This window comes from Galeopterus variegatus, unplaced genomic scaffold (genome assembly GCF_000696425.1).
Source record: "Galeopterus variegatus unplaced genomic scaffold, G_variegatus-3.0.2 Scaffold1127, whole genome shotgun sequence".
Taxonomy (NCBI): Eukaryota; Metazoa; Chordata; class Mammalia; order Dermoptera; family Cynocephalidae; genus Galeopterus; species Galeopterus variegatus.
In genome coordinates this window covers 40755-55667 of record NW_007727238.1, presented here as the reverse complement: position 1 = coordinate 55667, position 14913 = coordinate 40755, and the positions used below count along the sequence as shown (strand labels likewise).

Genomic DNA, 14913 nt, shown 5'->3' with positions numbered 1-14913 from the left:
ATGGAAAATGAGATGGCAATAGTGGGCATTGGTAAGCTCCCTCATATTCTTGGGGATGTGAAAGGCTGTGTATATGACAAGACAACAAAATATCAGAGAGAGCTGGTTATTGACTCATCCCTGGATGAATGTGATACCCTGTACAAGCAGAGATGAATGCCAGCACAGACTTCTAAATAGCCTGCACTTAATATGCATGACAAGACTCACATCTACTCCCTTAGTGGAAGCCATACTGGTTCAAGGTGTATAACCACAACTTCTGACCAATCATTGGCTGACTATGCTGACCCACAGGTGACCCCAAGGAAGCCAGGCATAAAAGTAAAAAGAATTTTAAAACTGAACAGATTGGTTATAGCACAGCTTTGTAAAACGGAGGTCAAAGTTTGGTTTCCTGTGCCGGCCAGCCACCAAAAAAAATACAACAACAAAACAAAACTGAGCTGAGACATCAATATCTTCATGCTGATGGGATGATAAACTCTACAGAATTTGTCCCCACAAGTTCCTAAACAAACAAACAAACAGAACACAACAGCAACAACAATAACTATGAATGGTAGGATCATAATCCAGAGTTGCTAAAATATATTATCTATAATGTCAAGTTTTTAACAATTATGAGAGATGCAAAAGAGAAACAAACCACACACACATGCACACATGCACACACACAGAGGAAATTGTGGTCCATACATGGGGGAAAAAGCAGTCACTAAAAACTGTCTTTAAAGATGCCCACGTGTTGAATTTAACAGATAAGGATTTCAAACTAGCTATTATAAATGTATTCAAAAAACTAAAGGAAAAGAAATAAATAAATAAAACAAACAAACAAAAAAAGAAAACTAAAGGAAACCATGCTTAAAGAATTAAAAGAAAGTATGATTACAATGAATCACCAAACATAATATAAATAAAGGGACTAAACATATTTTTCTTAAATAGTAATTCTGGAGTTGAAAAGTACAGTAAATAAAATAAAAAATTCACAGGAGATCAACAGCAAATTTGAGTTGGTAGGAGAAGGAATCAACAAACTTGAAGATAGGTCAATAGAGAGTATCCAGGATGAAGAACAGAAAGAAAAGAGAATAAAGAAAAATAAAAAGAGCCTCACAGATCTGAGGACACCATAAGGCATACTAACATACACTTGATAGGAGCCCCATCCAGAAGAAGAGGAAAGAGAAAGAGGGGCAGAAATATATTTGAGGAAATAATGGCCAAAAACCTTCCAAATTTGATGTAAAACATGGATCTACATATCCTGAAAGCTCAGCAAACTCCAAGTAGGGTGAACACAATGAGACACATCATAATCAAACTGTGGAAAGACAAAGACAAAAAAAAAATCCTAAAAGCAGGAAGAGGAAAACTTCTCATAATGTACAAGAAGCCCACCAAAAAAAAAAAAAGATTAACAGCTGACTTTCATCTGAAACAATAAATACATTATCCCCATGCATTCTGGTCTTTTAAGTGCTAAATGAAAAAAAAAGTGTCACCCAATAATTCACTATCCAGAAAAACTAACCTTCAGTAGTGAAGGCAAAATAAAGACATTCTTACATGAACAAAGACTGAGAAAATTCATTGCTATCATACCTGCCTTTCAGAAAATACTAAAGGCTGAAAGAAAATAACACTAGAAAGTAACTCAAATCCACATGAAGAAATGAAGAACATTGGTAAAGTAATTACACATGTAATTTAAAAGACAATAAAGTGAAATTTTTCTTTTTCCTCTTAATGGATTCAAAAGGCAACTGCATAAGACAATAATTATGAAATAACTGTTGGACTTATAACATAAATACGTAATATATATGACAGTAATAGTACAAAGAAGGGGGGCAGGAAGGAAGTGAAACTGGAGAGAAGTTTCTATATATTACTAGAATTTAGTTAGTATTAATCTGAAGTAGATTTTTTCAAGTTATGATACATATTGTAATCCCCAGTGCAACCACTAAATATATACAGTAGACCCTCTAAATCCATGGGTTCTGCATCTGTGGATTCAACCAACTGCAGGTTGAAAATACTAGAAAAAAAGTGTGTGTATTGAGCATGTACAGATTTTTTTCTTGTCATCAGCCCCCAAACAATATAGTATAACAGCTATTTACATAGCATTTATGTTGTATTTGGTATTAAAAGTAATGTAGAGATGATTTATTTATTTATTTTTTTTGTCTTTTTTCGTGTCCGGCAACGGATCGCAACCCTCAGTGTCGCGCCCGTACTGGACCGGGACCGGCAACGGGATCGCAACCCTCGGTGTTGCTCCCACACCTCGCTCAGCCAGTGAGCAGGAAGCGGTCTGTATGTGGGATCCGAACCCTCGGCGGGAGCGCCACCACGCTCCCAAGCGGCACACTGTAGCAGTGCGCCACCGGGCCGGCCCTGTAGAGATGATTTAAAGTATACGGGAGGATGTGCATAGGTTATATGCAAATACTACACCATTTTATATCAGGGACATGAGTATTCATGGATTTTGGTATCCACAGGAAGTCCTGAAACCCATCCCCCATGGATATCAAGGGATGACTATATATGTATGTATTTGTGTGTGTGTGTGTGTGTGTAATCAATAAAGGGATTAAGTTGGTACATTATAAAATATCATTTAACAGAAAAAAGAGAGGAGAAACAAAAAAGATATGAGACCTACAGAAAACAAATATCAAAATGGCAGATGTAAATCCAACTATATCAATAATTATATTGCAAGTAAGTGGACTAAATGCTCCAATCAAAAGGCAGAGACTGTCAGATTAGGATAAAAATAAGATCCAACTATATGCTACATATAAAAGGAACACTTTTGATTCAATATTACAAATACACTGAAAGTAAAATGATGGAAAAAGATTTAACATTCAAAGAGTAACATAAGAGAGCTGGAGTGGCTATACCAATTTCTAACAAAACAGACTTTTAAACAAAAAATGTTCCTAAAAACAAAAAGGGTCACTTTTATAATTATACAATGGTCAACTCATCAGAAAAATATTTTTAAAATTACACACCTCTAATAATGGAGCCCCAAAACACACATGGAGCAAAAACTGACAGAAATGAAGGTACAAATAGAACAATTCAACAATAACAGTTGAAGAATTCAATAATCCATTCTCAGGAATTGAGTAGAACTAGACATAAAATCAGCAAGTATATCCAAGGGTACTTCAAAAGTTCATGGAAAGATTCGTATTATCTTTTAATTCTATTTTTCTGTAAAATTTTTGAAGTACCCTCATAGAAGACTTGAACAACACTATTAACCAACTTGATTAACTGATATCTCTAGAGCACTCCACCCAACAACAGCAGAATACACATTTGTTTCAAGTACACATGGAACACACTCCAGGAGAGACCTATGCTAGCCCATAAAATGTCTCTCAAAATTTTTTTAAAGACTTAAATCCTACAAAGTATGGGTTTTTTTTTTTTTTTACTATAACAACTAGAAATCAACAAGAGAAGGAAATTGGGGAAATCCACAAATATTTGGAAATTAACAGATTTCTAAATAAGGAACAAATCAAGAAGAAATCAGAGGGGAAATTAGAAAGCATTTTAAACTGCATGAAAATAAAAACACAATATACCAAAATTTAAGTGATGCAATGAAAGCAGTGCTTAAAGGGAAATTTATAGCTTTAAATACCTATTATCAGAAAAGGAAGAGCTGGTCAGTTAGCTCAGTTGGTTAGAGCACAGCCTTGTTAACAACACGGTCACAGGTTCAGATCCCCTTACTGGCCAGCCACCAAGAAAAAAAAAAAAAGGAAAAGGAGAAAGATTCCAAATCAATAATCTAAACTCCCACCTTAAGAATGTAGAAATAGAACAGCAACCTACACTTAAAGCAAGCATAGGTAAGGAAATGATAAGGATTAGAATGAAGATCATTGCAATGGAAAATTTTTTACAAAGAAAATTAATGAAACCAAAAGTTGATTATTTGAAAAGATCAACACAATTGACAAACCTTTAGGTAGACCAAGAAGAGAAAAGACACATCACCAAACTCAGGAATGAAATAGAGGCAAGACCACTGACCCTACAGAAATTAAAAGGATGACAAGGTAATACTACAAAACACTTTATGCCAATAAATTAGACAACTTGGAAGAAATGGACAAATTCCTAGAAATACACCAACTATTGAAACTGACTCAAAAAGACATAGAAAATATGAACAGAGTTATAACAAGTAACAAAATTGAATTAGTAAGTTAAAATCTCGCCACACAAAAAAGCCCAAAACCAGATGGTTTAACTGGTTAATTTTATTAAACATTTACAGGAGAAATAATACCAACACTCCACAAAATCTTCCAGAAAATAGAGGAGGAATGAACACTGGCCAACTCTACGAGGCCAGTATTACCCTGAGACCAAGCCATGCAAACAAATCAGAAGAAAACTACAGACCAATATTCCTCATGAAACAGGTGTAAAAATCTTCAACAAAATAGTAGCGAATTGAATCCACCAAACTTATAAAATAATTCTACATCATGATCAAGCGAGGTTTATTCCACTGATACAAGGCTGCTTCAATATTCAAAAATCAATCAGTGTAGCTTTCCCTGATGTGATTATGTCCTGCGTGGCTGTTATCTGTAACAGTAGACACTTGTCTCCATCCACCTTCTCTCCCATCTAAGTGCACGCCACCACCCTGTGGAAGATTTGATGGGCACAGACTTGAGCCCCCTGAGGCTCCAGAACAATCTCTTCAGTTGTAAACTAAAGACCAACACAGATTACCATCTTAAGGTGGACAATGATGAAAATGAGCACCAGTTATCTTCAAGAATTGTCAGTTTAGGGGCTGGTATAAAAGATGAATTGCACATTGTTGAAGCAGAGGCAAAAAGTCATGAAAGCAGTCCAATTAAAATAACACTGGCAACTTTGAAAATGTCTGTATAGCCAACAGATTCCCTTGGAAGCTTTGAGATAACACCACCTGCGGTCTTACAATTGAAGTGTGGTTCAGAACCTGAGCATATTAGTAGACAGTACCTAGTGCTATGGAGGAAAATACAGAGTCAGAAGATAAAGAGAAGGAGGATGTGAGGCCCTTAAGTATATCTGGAAAGTGATCAGCCCCCGGAAGTGTTAGCAAGTTTCCACAGAAACGAGTAAAACTTGCTGCTGAAGAAAGGAGAAGAAGAAGGAGAAGAGGAAGAGGAAGGAGGAAGAGGAAGAATAAGAAGAAGAGGAGGAAGAAGAAAGAAGACAAAGAAGAAGATTTTGATGAGGATGATACTAAAGAAAAACCTCCAGTGAAGAAATCTATATAAGGGGGCCGGCCTGGTGGCGCACTGGATAAGTGCGCCGCTTGGGAAGCGCGGCGGCGCTCCCGCCCGAGGGTTCGGATCCCACATACAGACCGGTTCCCGCTCACTGGCTGAGCGAGGCGCGGGAGCAACACTGAGGGTTGCAATCCCGTTGCCGGTCCCTGGTCCGGTACGGGGGCAACACTGAGGGTTGCGATCCGTTGCCGGACACGGAAAAAGACAAAAAAAAAATCTATATAAGATATTCCAGCCAAAAATGCACAAAAATCAAAGTGGAGTGGAAAAGACTCAATATCATCAACACCAAGATCAAAAGGTTAAGAATCCTTCAAAAAACAGAAAAAAAAAATCAAAAGGACCTAGTTCAATAGAAGACATTAAAACAAAACTGCAAGCAAGTACAGGAAAGAGATAGCTCTCTTCCCAAAGTGGAAGACAAGTTCATCAATTAATGTGAAGAATTGCTTCTGGATGACTGACCTGGAGAATATTCTAGATCTCTGGCACTGGAAAGTCTCTTTAAGAAAACAGTTTAAACAGTTTGTTGAAAATTTCCATCTTATTGCATTTTTGTAACAATTAATACCTGGCTGTCCTTTTTATAATGCAGAATGAGAACTTTCCCTACTGTGTTTGATAAATGACATCCAGGTTCCATTGCCAAGAATGTGTTGTCCAAAGTGCCTATTTAGTTTTTAAAGATGGAACTCCACCATTTCTTGGCTTTAATTATGTATGGAATGTTATGATAGGACATAGTAGTAGTGGTGGTCAGCCAAATTGAAGTGGTGGGAAAACAAAATCATACATGTGAAATAAACTCAGTATTTTAATTAAAAAAACATTAATCATTATACTCTACCATACAAACAGGCTAAGGAAGAAAAGTCACATGATCTACAGATTCAGTACCACTTTATCAAATTTCTAGCAATCTTCCCCCATCCCCTACCCCTAGAAATTGATAAGGTAATCCTAAAATCTATATGGAAATAGAAGTAACCAACATTAGCAAAACAGAAACTTGCCAGAGAAAATCAAAATGAGAGGACAGTCATCTCCCAATTTCAAAATTATTATAAAGCAACAGTAATCAAAACAGTATGGTACCGACCTGGGGATAGACACATAGATTAATGGAACAAAATAGAGAGTCCAGAAATAAACCTTCACAAATTGTGAAGCCCATTCAATAGGTAAATAATAGTCTTTTCAACATTTGGTGCAGGGGCAACTGGATATCCACAAGCAGAGAGACAAATTTAGATCCTATCTCACACCATACTAAAAATTAACTCAAAATGGATCATAGACCTAAATAGAAAAGCTTAAAACTATAAAAGTTTTAGCAGAAAACAGAAGAGAAAATCTTTGTGATCTTGGATTAGGTAAGAAATTCTTAGAACGCCAAGAGCATGATGCATTAAAAAAAAAGATAAATTTGGGCCGGCCCCGTGGCTCACTCGGGAGAGTGCGGTACTGATAACACCAAGGCCACGGGTTCGGATCCTATATAGGGATGGCCGGTTTGCTCACTGGGTGAGCGTGGTGCTGACAACACCAAGTCAAGGGTTAAGATCCCCTTACCGGTCATCTTTTAAAAAAAAAAAAAAAGATAAATTAGACTTCATCAAAACCAAAAAGATTTGTGCTTCAAAAGACATCATTAAGAAAATGAAAGGACAAAACACACAGTGACAGAAAACGGTTGCAAATCATGTATCTGGAAGTGGTAGCAAGGTACAATTGTATCTTTATGTATCAGTGTTGTATACAATATCTTGTAAAGTCCTTATATCTTTATATATTCTGGATACAAGGACTTTTATCCAGATTATTAAAACAACACAACTCAATAAAAAAAGACAACCTAGTTTAAAAATGGGCGAAAGACTGTGTGTGTCCTGGGGCAGCACTCCAAGGCCGAGGCCACAGAGGGCATGCAGAGCAGGAAAGTGCCAGGCTGTCCCCACGCCTCTGCACCCACTCCCCACCACTGGCTCGGCTCTGAGCAGGCGAGGCTGCTGGGGACAGAGCACGGGACTCCAGTTTTGATGAAGCCAAATTTATCTACTTTTTGTTTCATAGAGAGTGCTTTTGGTGTTGTATCTAAGAAACTATTAAGGGGCAAGATATGAATACAGATCTAGCTCCAACATTCATGTTCTTAACCACTACAACAATGCCTGCCTGGAAATTAAATCACTATTAGCAATATGGCACATTGTTATTATGAGGGTTTTGTGTTTTGACCTGAAAAATATCCAAGGGTTGAATACATCCCATAACCATCCTCCAACCCTAGCACAGACCTCTGAAGGGTTCTGGGTAGGGGCTGTGATGCCTATTTTTTAGGGAGAAGGACTGAGGCTCGGGTGACGGAAGGGCCAGTCCCCAGGCTACCCACCAAGCTGGGCCCCACACTGCAACCTCGTGCACTGTGACCCCACGTGCTTCCTCTCAGCCATCAGTCTCTCCCGAACAGAGATGCATACAGACACACCAAGTGCTGGGGAGTGTTCACTTTAATGGAATTTCTAGAAGGGTAACAGGAAGAAATGTAGGGACTCCAAGGCTACAGATATCCTGCCAAAAGGCCACAGCAGGGCTCTGAAGCAGGCAGCCTCTCTGTAATGACTACTTCCCATTGCAGCCATAGCTAAAGGGGTCTACCTGGAAGACAGGAACTCCCTCTGCAGCCTGCAATTCCCTCTTGCTGTTTAATGCCCCCAGCTGCATCCAGGGCATACAACAGTCCTTAGAGTTGAGAAACAGTTGATGAGACCAGAAAATAGGCAGGAGGAAGTCTGATCATACCCAGGATTGAGGCAACAGCAGGGAAGATAAGGTAACCTATTCCAGCTATTGGGAGCAGCCAGAAGCAGCAGGAACAGTCTGTGGCTCCAGACAATAAATAACCCAGGGCTGGGGAAATATGCCAGGACACTAGAAAACAGTCACAGGGGCTGGGGTACAGTCCTGCCATGATGTCAACAGTCAGAGTGACTATCAAACAGCCAGAGGCACCAGATAATAGTACTCGTGGTTAGAGGACAGGCACAGACTCTAGAACAGCCAAATGAAAAACCATCCCCAAATATCATACAACAGCGAGAACTCCCTAGGAGACAAGCCAGAGATTAGGGAACAATCTCTAGGGCTGAGGGAACACCCAGAGAAACAAGGAAACAGCAGGATACACAAGGAGAAAGTGTCTCGACCTGAGGAACAGCAGGATTGCCAAACATCTGGAGAGACCACAAAACGGTCCTTCTATTTGGAACAGTCAGAGGGACTACAGAACAGCCAGAGGAAAGGGGGATAGGCCCCACAGCCAAACAGACCAAGGAATAGTCTCTGAAGCTCACTGAAGTCAGAAGAACAAGAAAACATCCTGAAGGACTGGGGAACCACCAGAGTCGAAGGAACAATTGTGGAGATTGAAAGAACAGCCAACAAACCAGTATACAGAGATCAGGGAACAATGACAGGCCCTAATTTAGGGTCATGAGAAAACTTGTGGCATCATCACAGAGATCAAAGCCACTATATTGATGACACAGCAACGGCAACTAACATATTATCAGCAGACACAGCTATGGGAACTCACAGAGGTCAAAGACATTGTACTCATGGTCACTGTGATTTCATCTGAACCACGATGGGCTCTAATGTAAAGGGTAGGCTCTAAAGAGTCCCAGGCAGTGTTCTGGGGCAGTGTTCGAGGTCAGTACACTGTCTATGAATATCAAAGACATTGTACTCATCACCAAGATTAGCAAGTGATGATACTAATATAGGGTGGGCAAATATTGTGATTTAGAAACACGAGGCAAAGACTCTATAGTAGAGGCTACATGTCGGGAGTCAGTGTTGAGGCTGCTATATGGTTAGCATACATGTGATGAGCTCTGATGATGGACTGGCAGGCACAGAACTGGGCATCACTGCATTCAAAGACACTGTATTAGTGGCTAATGGGAGATCAAAAGGCACAGTAAAGGGGGTCAAAGCAGGGTCAGCAAAGACACTACTCATACCAACAAGGTGAGGCTCATGTGGAATCAGCAGATACTGTGCTGGGAGCTCATGGAAGTTCAAATCTCTGCTCTTGTGACTAATTGGGGATCAGCAGACAGAATGATGGTAGCTAAGGTAGGGTCAGCCAATACATTGCTGGGGCCTCATCGGTTTCAAAGAAATTGTACTGTTGGCTAATGGAGAATCAACAGATACTGTGATATGGGCTAACTGGGGTCAGCAGACTCTACTGAGGCGGCAGTGGGCCAATGACGTGATACTAGTGGTTTATAGGGGGATTCAGCAGACACAATAATTGGGCCATTGAAAGGACAAGAACCATGGTGATGGGCCCAAAAGGAGGTAATACTCTCTGCTGGTGGTAAATAAATCAAAAGACATTAATGCACAGTCAGCAGAAACACTGATGGGCTATAATGTATGGTCAGAAGACAGTGATGGGGGCTATCTTAAAGAAAGCAGACATCACTAGGTCCTCAAATTTAACAAACTTGCAACCTGTTAAATGGGAATCAGAAGACAGAGCAGCAAGTTCATGTGAGTTCTGCAGACATTGTGATGGGATCTAATGCAGGTTGAACTGGGGCTCAGGAGGATCAAAGTTGCCACACTGGTGGCTAATTAGGAAACAGCATGCAGATCTTGGTGCAACTGTGCTGTGCTGAAGCCACTGTGCAGACGCAGCAATGGGATCTAATGAAGGGTGAACACACAGCATGAAGAGAACTCATCAGGTTAAATACATTGTACCAGGAGCCAAGGTAGATCAGCAGACAACATGGTGAGGGGATACCATGGGGTCTACAGACACTACCTTAGGTTGAAAGATGAGAAGACACATGGCTGTGAACTAATGGGAGGTTATCTGCCACCATGCCAAGTCTAGAGGAAGGCAATAAGACATGATACTGACTTAATGGAGGATCATCAGACACCAAGCTAGGGGTGAAAGTGGGGGGATAAGACACAATGCTGTGTGCTAATGAGGGTCAGCAAAAATTATAATGGCAGCTAAAAGGGGTGGTAAGACATGATGCTATGAGCTAATGAGGGTTCAGAAGACTGCTGGGGAAAAATGCTGTAATAAGATGTTGGAAGCTAAGGTCAGCAGACATGGTGCTCTGGGCTACAGAGGGTGAAAAGAACTGCTATGAGCTAAGGGGGTGTTAGACACTGGGCTGACACTGTCATGGGGGTAAAAACTACTGAAGGGGTGGCTAACAGAGGTTCAGGAGAGACTATACTTAGGCTATTGGGAGTCAAATCTACACTGCAGTGTTGGCCAGTGGGGGAGCACCAAGATAGTGATGGGGCCTAACAAAAGGTCATTTTCAGGGGGCAAGGCAATTTCTAAAGCCCTAGGAGGACTGGATCTCCCACTGCCAGAATCTTTCATCTGCTGTACTGATCAGGATTCCTGGTTTTCTCCCAGAAAGCCCAAATCTGACTTCTGGTATGGAAACAGGGAACTTTTTATTGCTTTGTTCTCAATTTTAATTGAGATGTAGTTTACATACAATAAAATGCATCTTAAGTTTACTCATGTGATGACTATTGTACACACCCATTAACATACAGTCCAATCAAGATATAGAATTTTTTTCTTTTTTTTATTTAAACATAATTGATTGTACATATCTGTGAAGTACAGTGTTGAATATCAATACCCATGTGATGCTCAAATCAGGATAATCACTATATCATTACACAATGTAATCATTTTTGTGGCTCTTTACCAATTTTTCAGTAACTGCCCCTCCCCCTTTCCCTCCTCTGGTAGCCTCAGTTCTGTTCTTTCCTTTTGAAAGTTCAAAGAATTATTGTGATTTGTTGTATCTTCTTTTATTTATTTGTTTTTTCACCTCCCACTTATGAATGAGGACATGCAGTATTTCTCTTTCTGTGCCTGGCTTATTTCACTTAACATAGTTTTCTCTAAGTTCATCCATGTTGCTGTGAATGCCAAAATTTCATTGTTTTATGGCAGAGTAGTATATTGTGTAATACCATTGTGTAAATATACCACATTTTTCTTATCCAGTCATCCACCCACAGACATTCAGGTTGGTTCCAACTCTTAGCTACTGTGAATAGAGCTGTGATAAAAATGGGAGTGCTGGTATCCCTTCAACACGATGATTTCCATTCCTTTGGTTATATACCTAGCGGTGGGATTGCCGGATTGTATGGCAGTCCTACCTGAAGTTGTTTGAGGAAACTTCATACTGTTTTCCATAATGGCTGCACTAATTTTCAGTCACACCAACAGTGTAGGAGGGTTCCCCTTTCTCCTCATCCTTGCCAACATTTGTTATTCTCTGTCTTTTTGATAATGGCCAGTCTAACTGGTGTGACATGATATCTCAATGTGGTTTTGATTTACATTTCCCTGATACTTAGAGATGATGAGCATTTTTTCATGTGTCTGTTGGCTATTCTTTTATCTTCCTTTGAGAAATGCCTATTTAGCTCCTTTGCCCATTTTTTAATGGGGTTGTTTTTTTACTAAGTTTTTTGAGTTCCTTGTGTATTCTGGATATCAATACCTTGTTGGTGCATAGTTTGCAAATATTTTCTCCCATTCTGTAGGTTGTCTTCTTTTTTTGCTCTGCTAATTATTTGTTTTGCTGTGCAGAAGCTTTTTAGTTTGATATAATCCTACTTATTTTTTCTCTTGTTGCCTGTGCTTTTGGGATCTTTACATATAAAGTCATTGCCCAGTCCTACTTCCTGAAGTGTTTCTCCTATGTTTTCTTTTAGTAGTTTTATTGTTTCAGGTCTTATATTTAGGTCTATAATCCATTTTGAGTTGATTTTGGTATATGGTGAGAGACACAGGTCTAGTTTTATTCTTCTACATATGGATGTCCAGTTTTCCCAGCACTATTTATTGAAGAGCCAGTCTTTCCCCCAATGTATGTACTTGGTGTCTTTGCCAAAGATCAGTTGGCTATAAATACGTGGGTTGATTTCTGGGTTCTCTATTCTGTTTCATGGGTCCAAGTGTCTGTTTTCATGTCAGTGCCATGCTGTTTGTGTTACTATAGCTTTGTAGTATAATTTGAAGTCAGGTAGTGTTATGTCTCTAGCTTTATTTATTTATTTATTTTTTGCTCAGGACTGCTTTGGCTATTCAGGGTCTTTTTTTTGTTCCATATGAATGCTAGGATTGTTTTTTCCATTTCTGTGACAAACGTCATTGGTATTTTGATTGGGACTGCATTCGACCTGTAGATTGCTTTGGGACATTTTCACACTGTTAATCCAAGAGCATGGAGTGTCCCCTTTTATTTCGTCCAGCAGTAATTTTTAGTTCTTATTGTATAAAAAAAAAAAAGAAAGTTCTCTTTCACCTCTTCTAGGTATTTTTTTCTATTGGTGACTATTGTAAATGGGTTTGATTTCTTGATTTATTTTTCTGCTAGTTCAGTATTGGAGTATTAAAATACTACTGATTTTTGCCTGTTGATTTTGTATCCTGCAACTTTAATGAACTTGTTTATCAGCTCTAAGAGTTTTTTGGTAGAGTCTTCAGGTTCTTCTATATATAGGATCATGTCATCTGCAAAAAGGAACAGTTTGACTTTGTCTTTTCCAATCTGGATGCCCTTTAATTCTTTCTCTTGCCTGATTGTTCTAGCTAGTACTTCCAATACTATGTTGAATAGGAGTGGTGAGAGTGGGCATTTTGTCTTGTTCCTGTTTCTAAAGGAAAAGCTTTCAATCTTTCCCTATTCAGGATGATATTGGTGGTGAGTTTGTTATACACGGCTTTTATTATGTTAAGATACTTTCCTCCTCTACCTAACTTTTTTTTTTTTTAAGATGACCGGTAAGGGGATCTTAACCCTTGACTTGGTGTTGTCAGCACCACGCTCTCCCAAGTGAGCTAACTGGCCATCCCTATATAGGGATCCAAACCCATGGCGTTGGTGTTATCAGCACCATGCTCTTCCAAGTGAGCCATGGGCTGGCTCTTTATACCTAATTTTTTGAGAGCCTTTATCATGAAAAGATGTTGAATTTGGTCAAATGCTTTTTCCACATCTATTGAGATAATCATGTTTCTGGTCCTTGATTTTGTTGATGTGATGTATCACATTTACTGATTTGCATATGTTGAACCATCCTTGCATACCTGGGATGAATCCCACTTGATCATGGTGTATAATTTTTTTGATGTGTTATCATATTGATTGCTAATATCTCATTGAGGATTTTTGCATCTATGCTCATCAGAGATATTGGCTTGTAGTTTTCTTTTGTTGTTGTATCTTTGTCTGGTTTTGGTATCAGGGTGGTGCTGGCCTCACAGAATGAGTTCAGGAGAACGGCCTCTGTTTGAATTTTTTGGAACAGTTTGAAGAAAATTGGTATTAATTCCTCTTTAAAAGTAGGACAGAATTCAGCAGTAAAGTCAACCAGTTCTGGGCTTTTCATTGTTGGAAGACTGCTGATTACTGCTTCAATATCATTGCTTGTTATTGGTCTGGTTTTCTTTGTGTTCTTGGTTCAGTGTTGGTAGTTTGTATGTATCCAGAAATTTATCCATTTCCTCCAGGTTTTCAAATTTGTTGGCATATAGTTGTTTATAATATTCTCTAATGATTCTGTATTTCTGTAGAATCAGTTGTAATGTCTCCTTTTTCATTTCTGAATTTGTTATTTCAGTCTTCTCTTATCTTCTCCAAAAACCAACTTTTGTTTCATTGATCTTTTGTATTATTTCTTGGGTCTCTTTCATTTACTGCTGCTCTGATCTTAATTATTTCTTTCAAGATATGGACTATTTCTATCACACCAGGAAGTTTCCTCCTACCCCTTGTGAGTTAATTCCCATCCCAGAGGCAACCAGTGATCTGTTTTCCGTCACTATAGATTACCTTTATTTATGTTTGACATTTTTCATGATAAAAATTTTAAAACTTAAGTTTAATGTTTTAAATGGGTGAGCTAAAGATTGAAATAACTGATGAGATGGCGTCTTGATAAATGTAATTAATACTTAGTAAATGTAAGGGCATGCTGTATAGAAAATACAAAAAGTATAATATGCATATTCAAGTATATGCTATATTGTGGGGTATTTGATAATTAGTTCATATAACCTGAGTCACCATAATCATTGTGGACATTTGGAAAAAAGCAAAAAAGTATTTATTTATTTATTTGTATTTGTTTTGGTGGCTGGCAGGTACAGGGATCAAATCATTGTGGGACATTCAGAAAAGAAGCAAAAAACCCATTTATTTGTTGTTTGTTTGTTTGTGTCTGTTTTGGCAGTTGGCTGGTACAGGGATCAAACCCTGGACCTCAGTGTGAGCAGCACCATGCTCCAACCAACTGAGCTAACTGGCCACCCCCCAAAATGTATTTAATTCAGCATCCATTTACTGTGTCATTGTGCTATGAAATATTAAAGGCAAAGGATTCACTTTTGCTTGTCAAAAAAGGTGCAATAAAAAACATTCTGAGATAAAGTTGAGACTTTTACTACTAACAGACCCCCACTAGCAAAATCTCCACAAGTTATCTTTCTGAC

The 14913-nt window shown here is 38.8% G+C and overlaps 1 pseudogene; it reads left to right on the top strand.

The window, feature by feature from the left end:
- Positions 1 to 5906, top strand: LOC103592337 (annotated as a pseudogene).
- The last annotated feature ends 9007 nt before the right edge of the window (positions 5907 to 14913 follow it).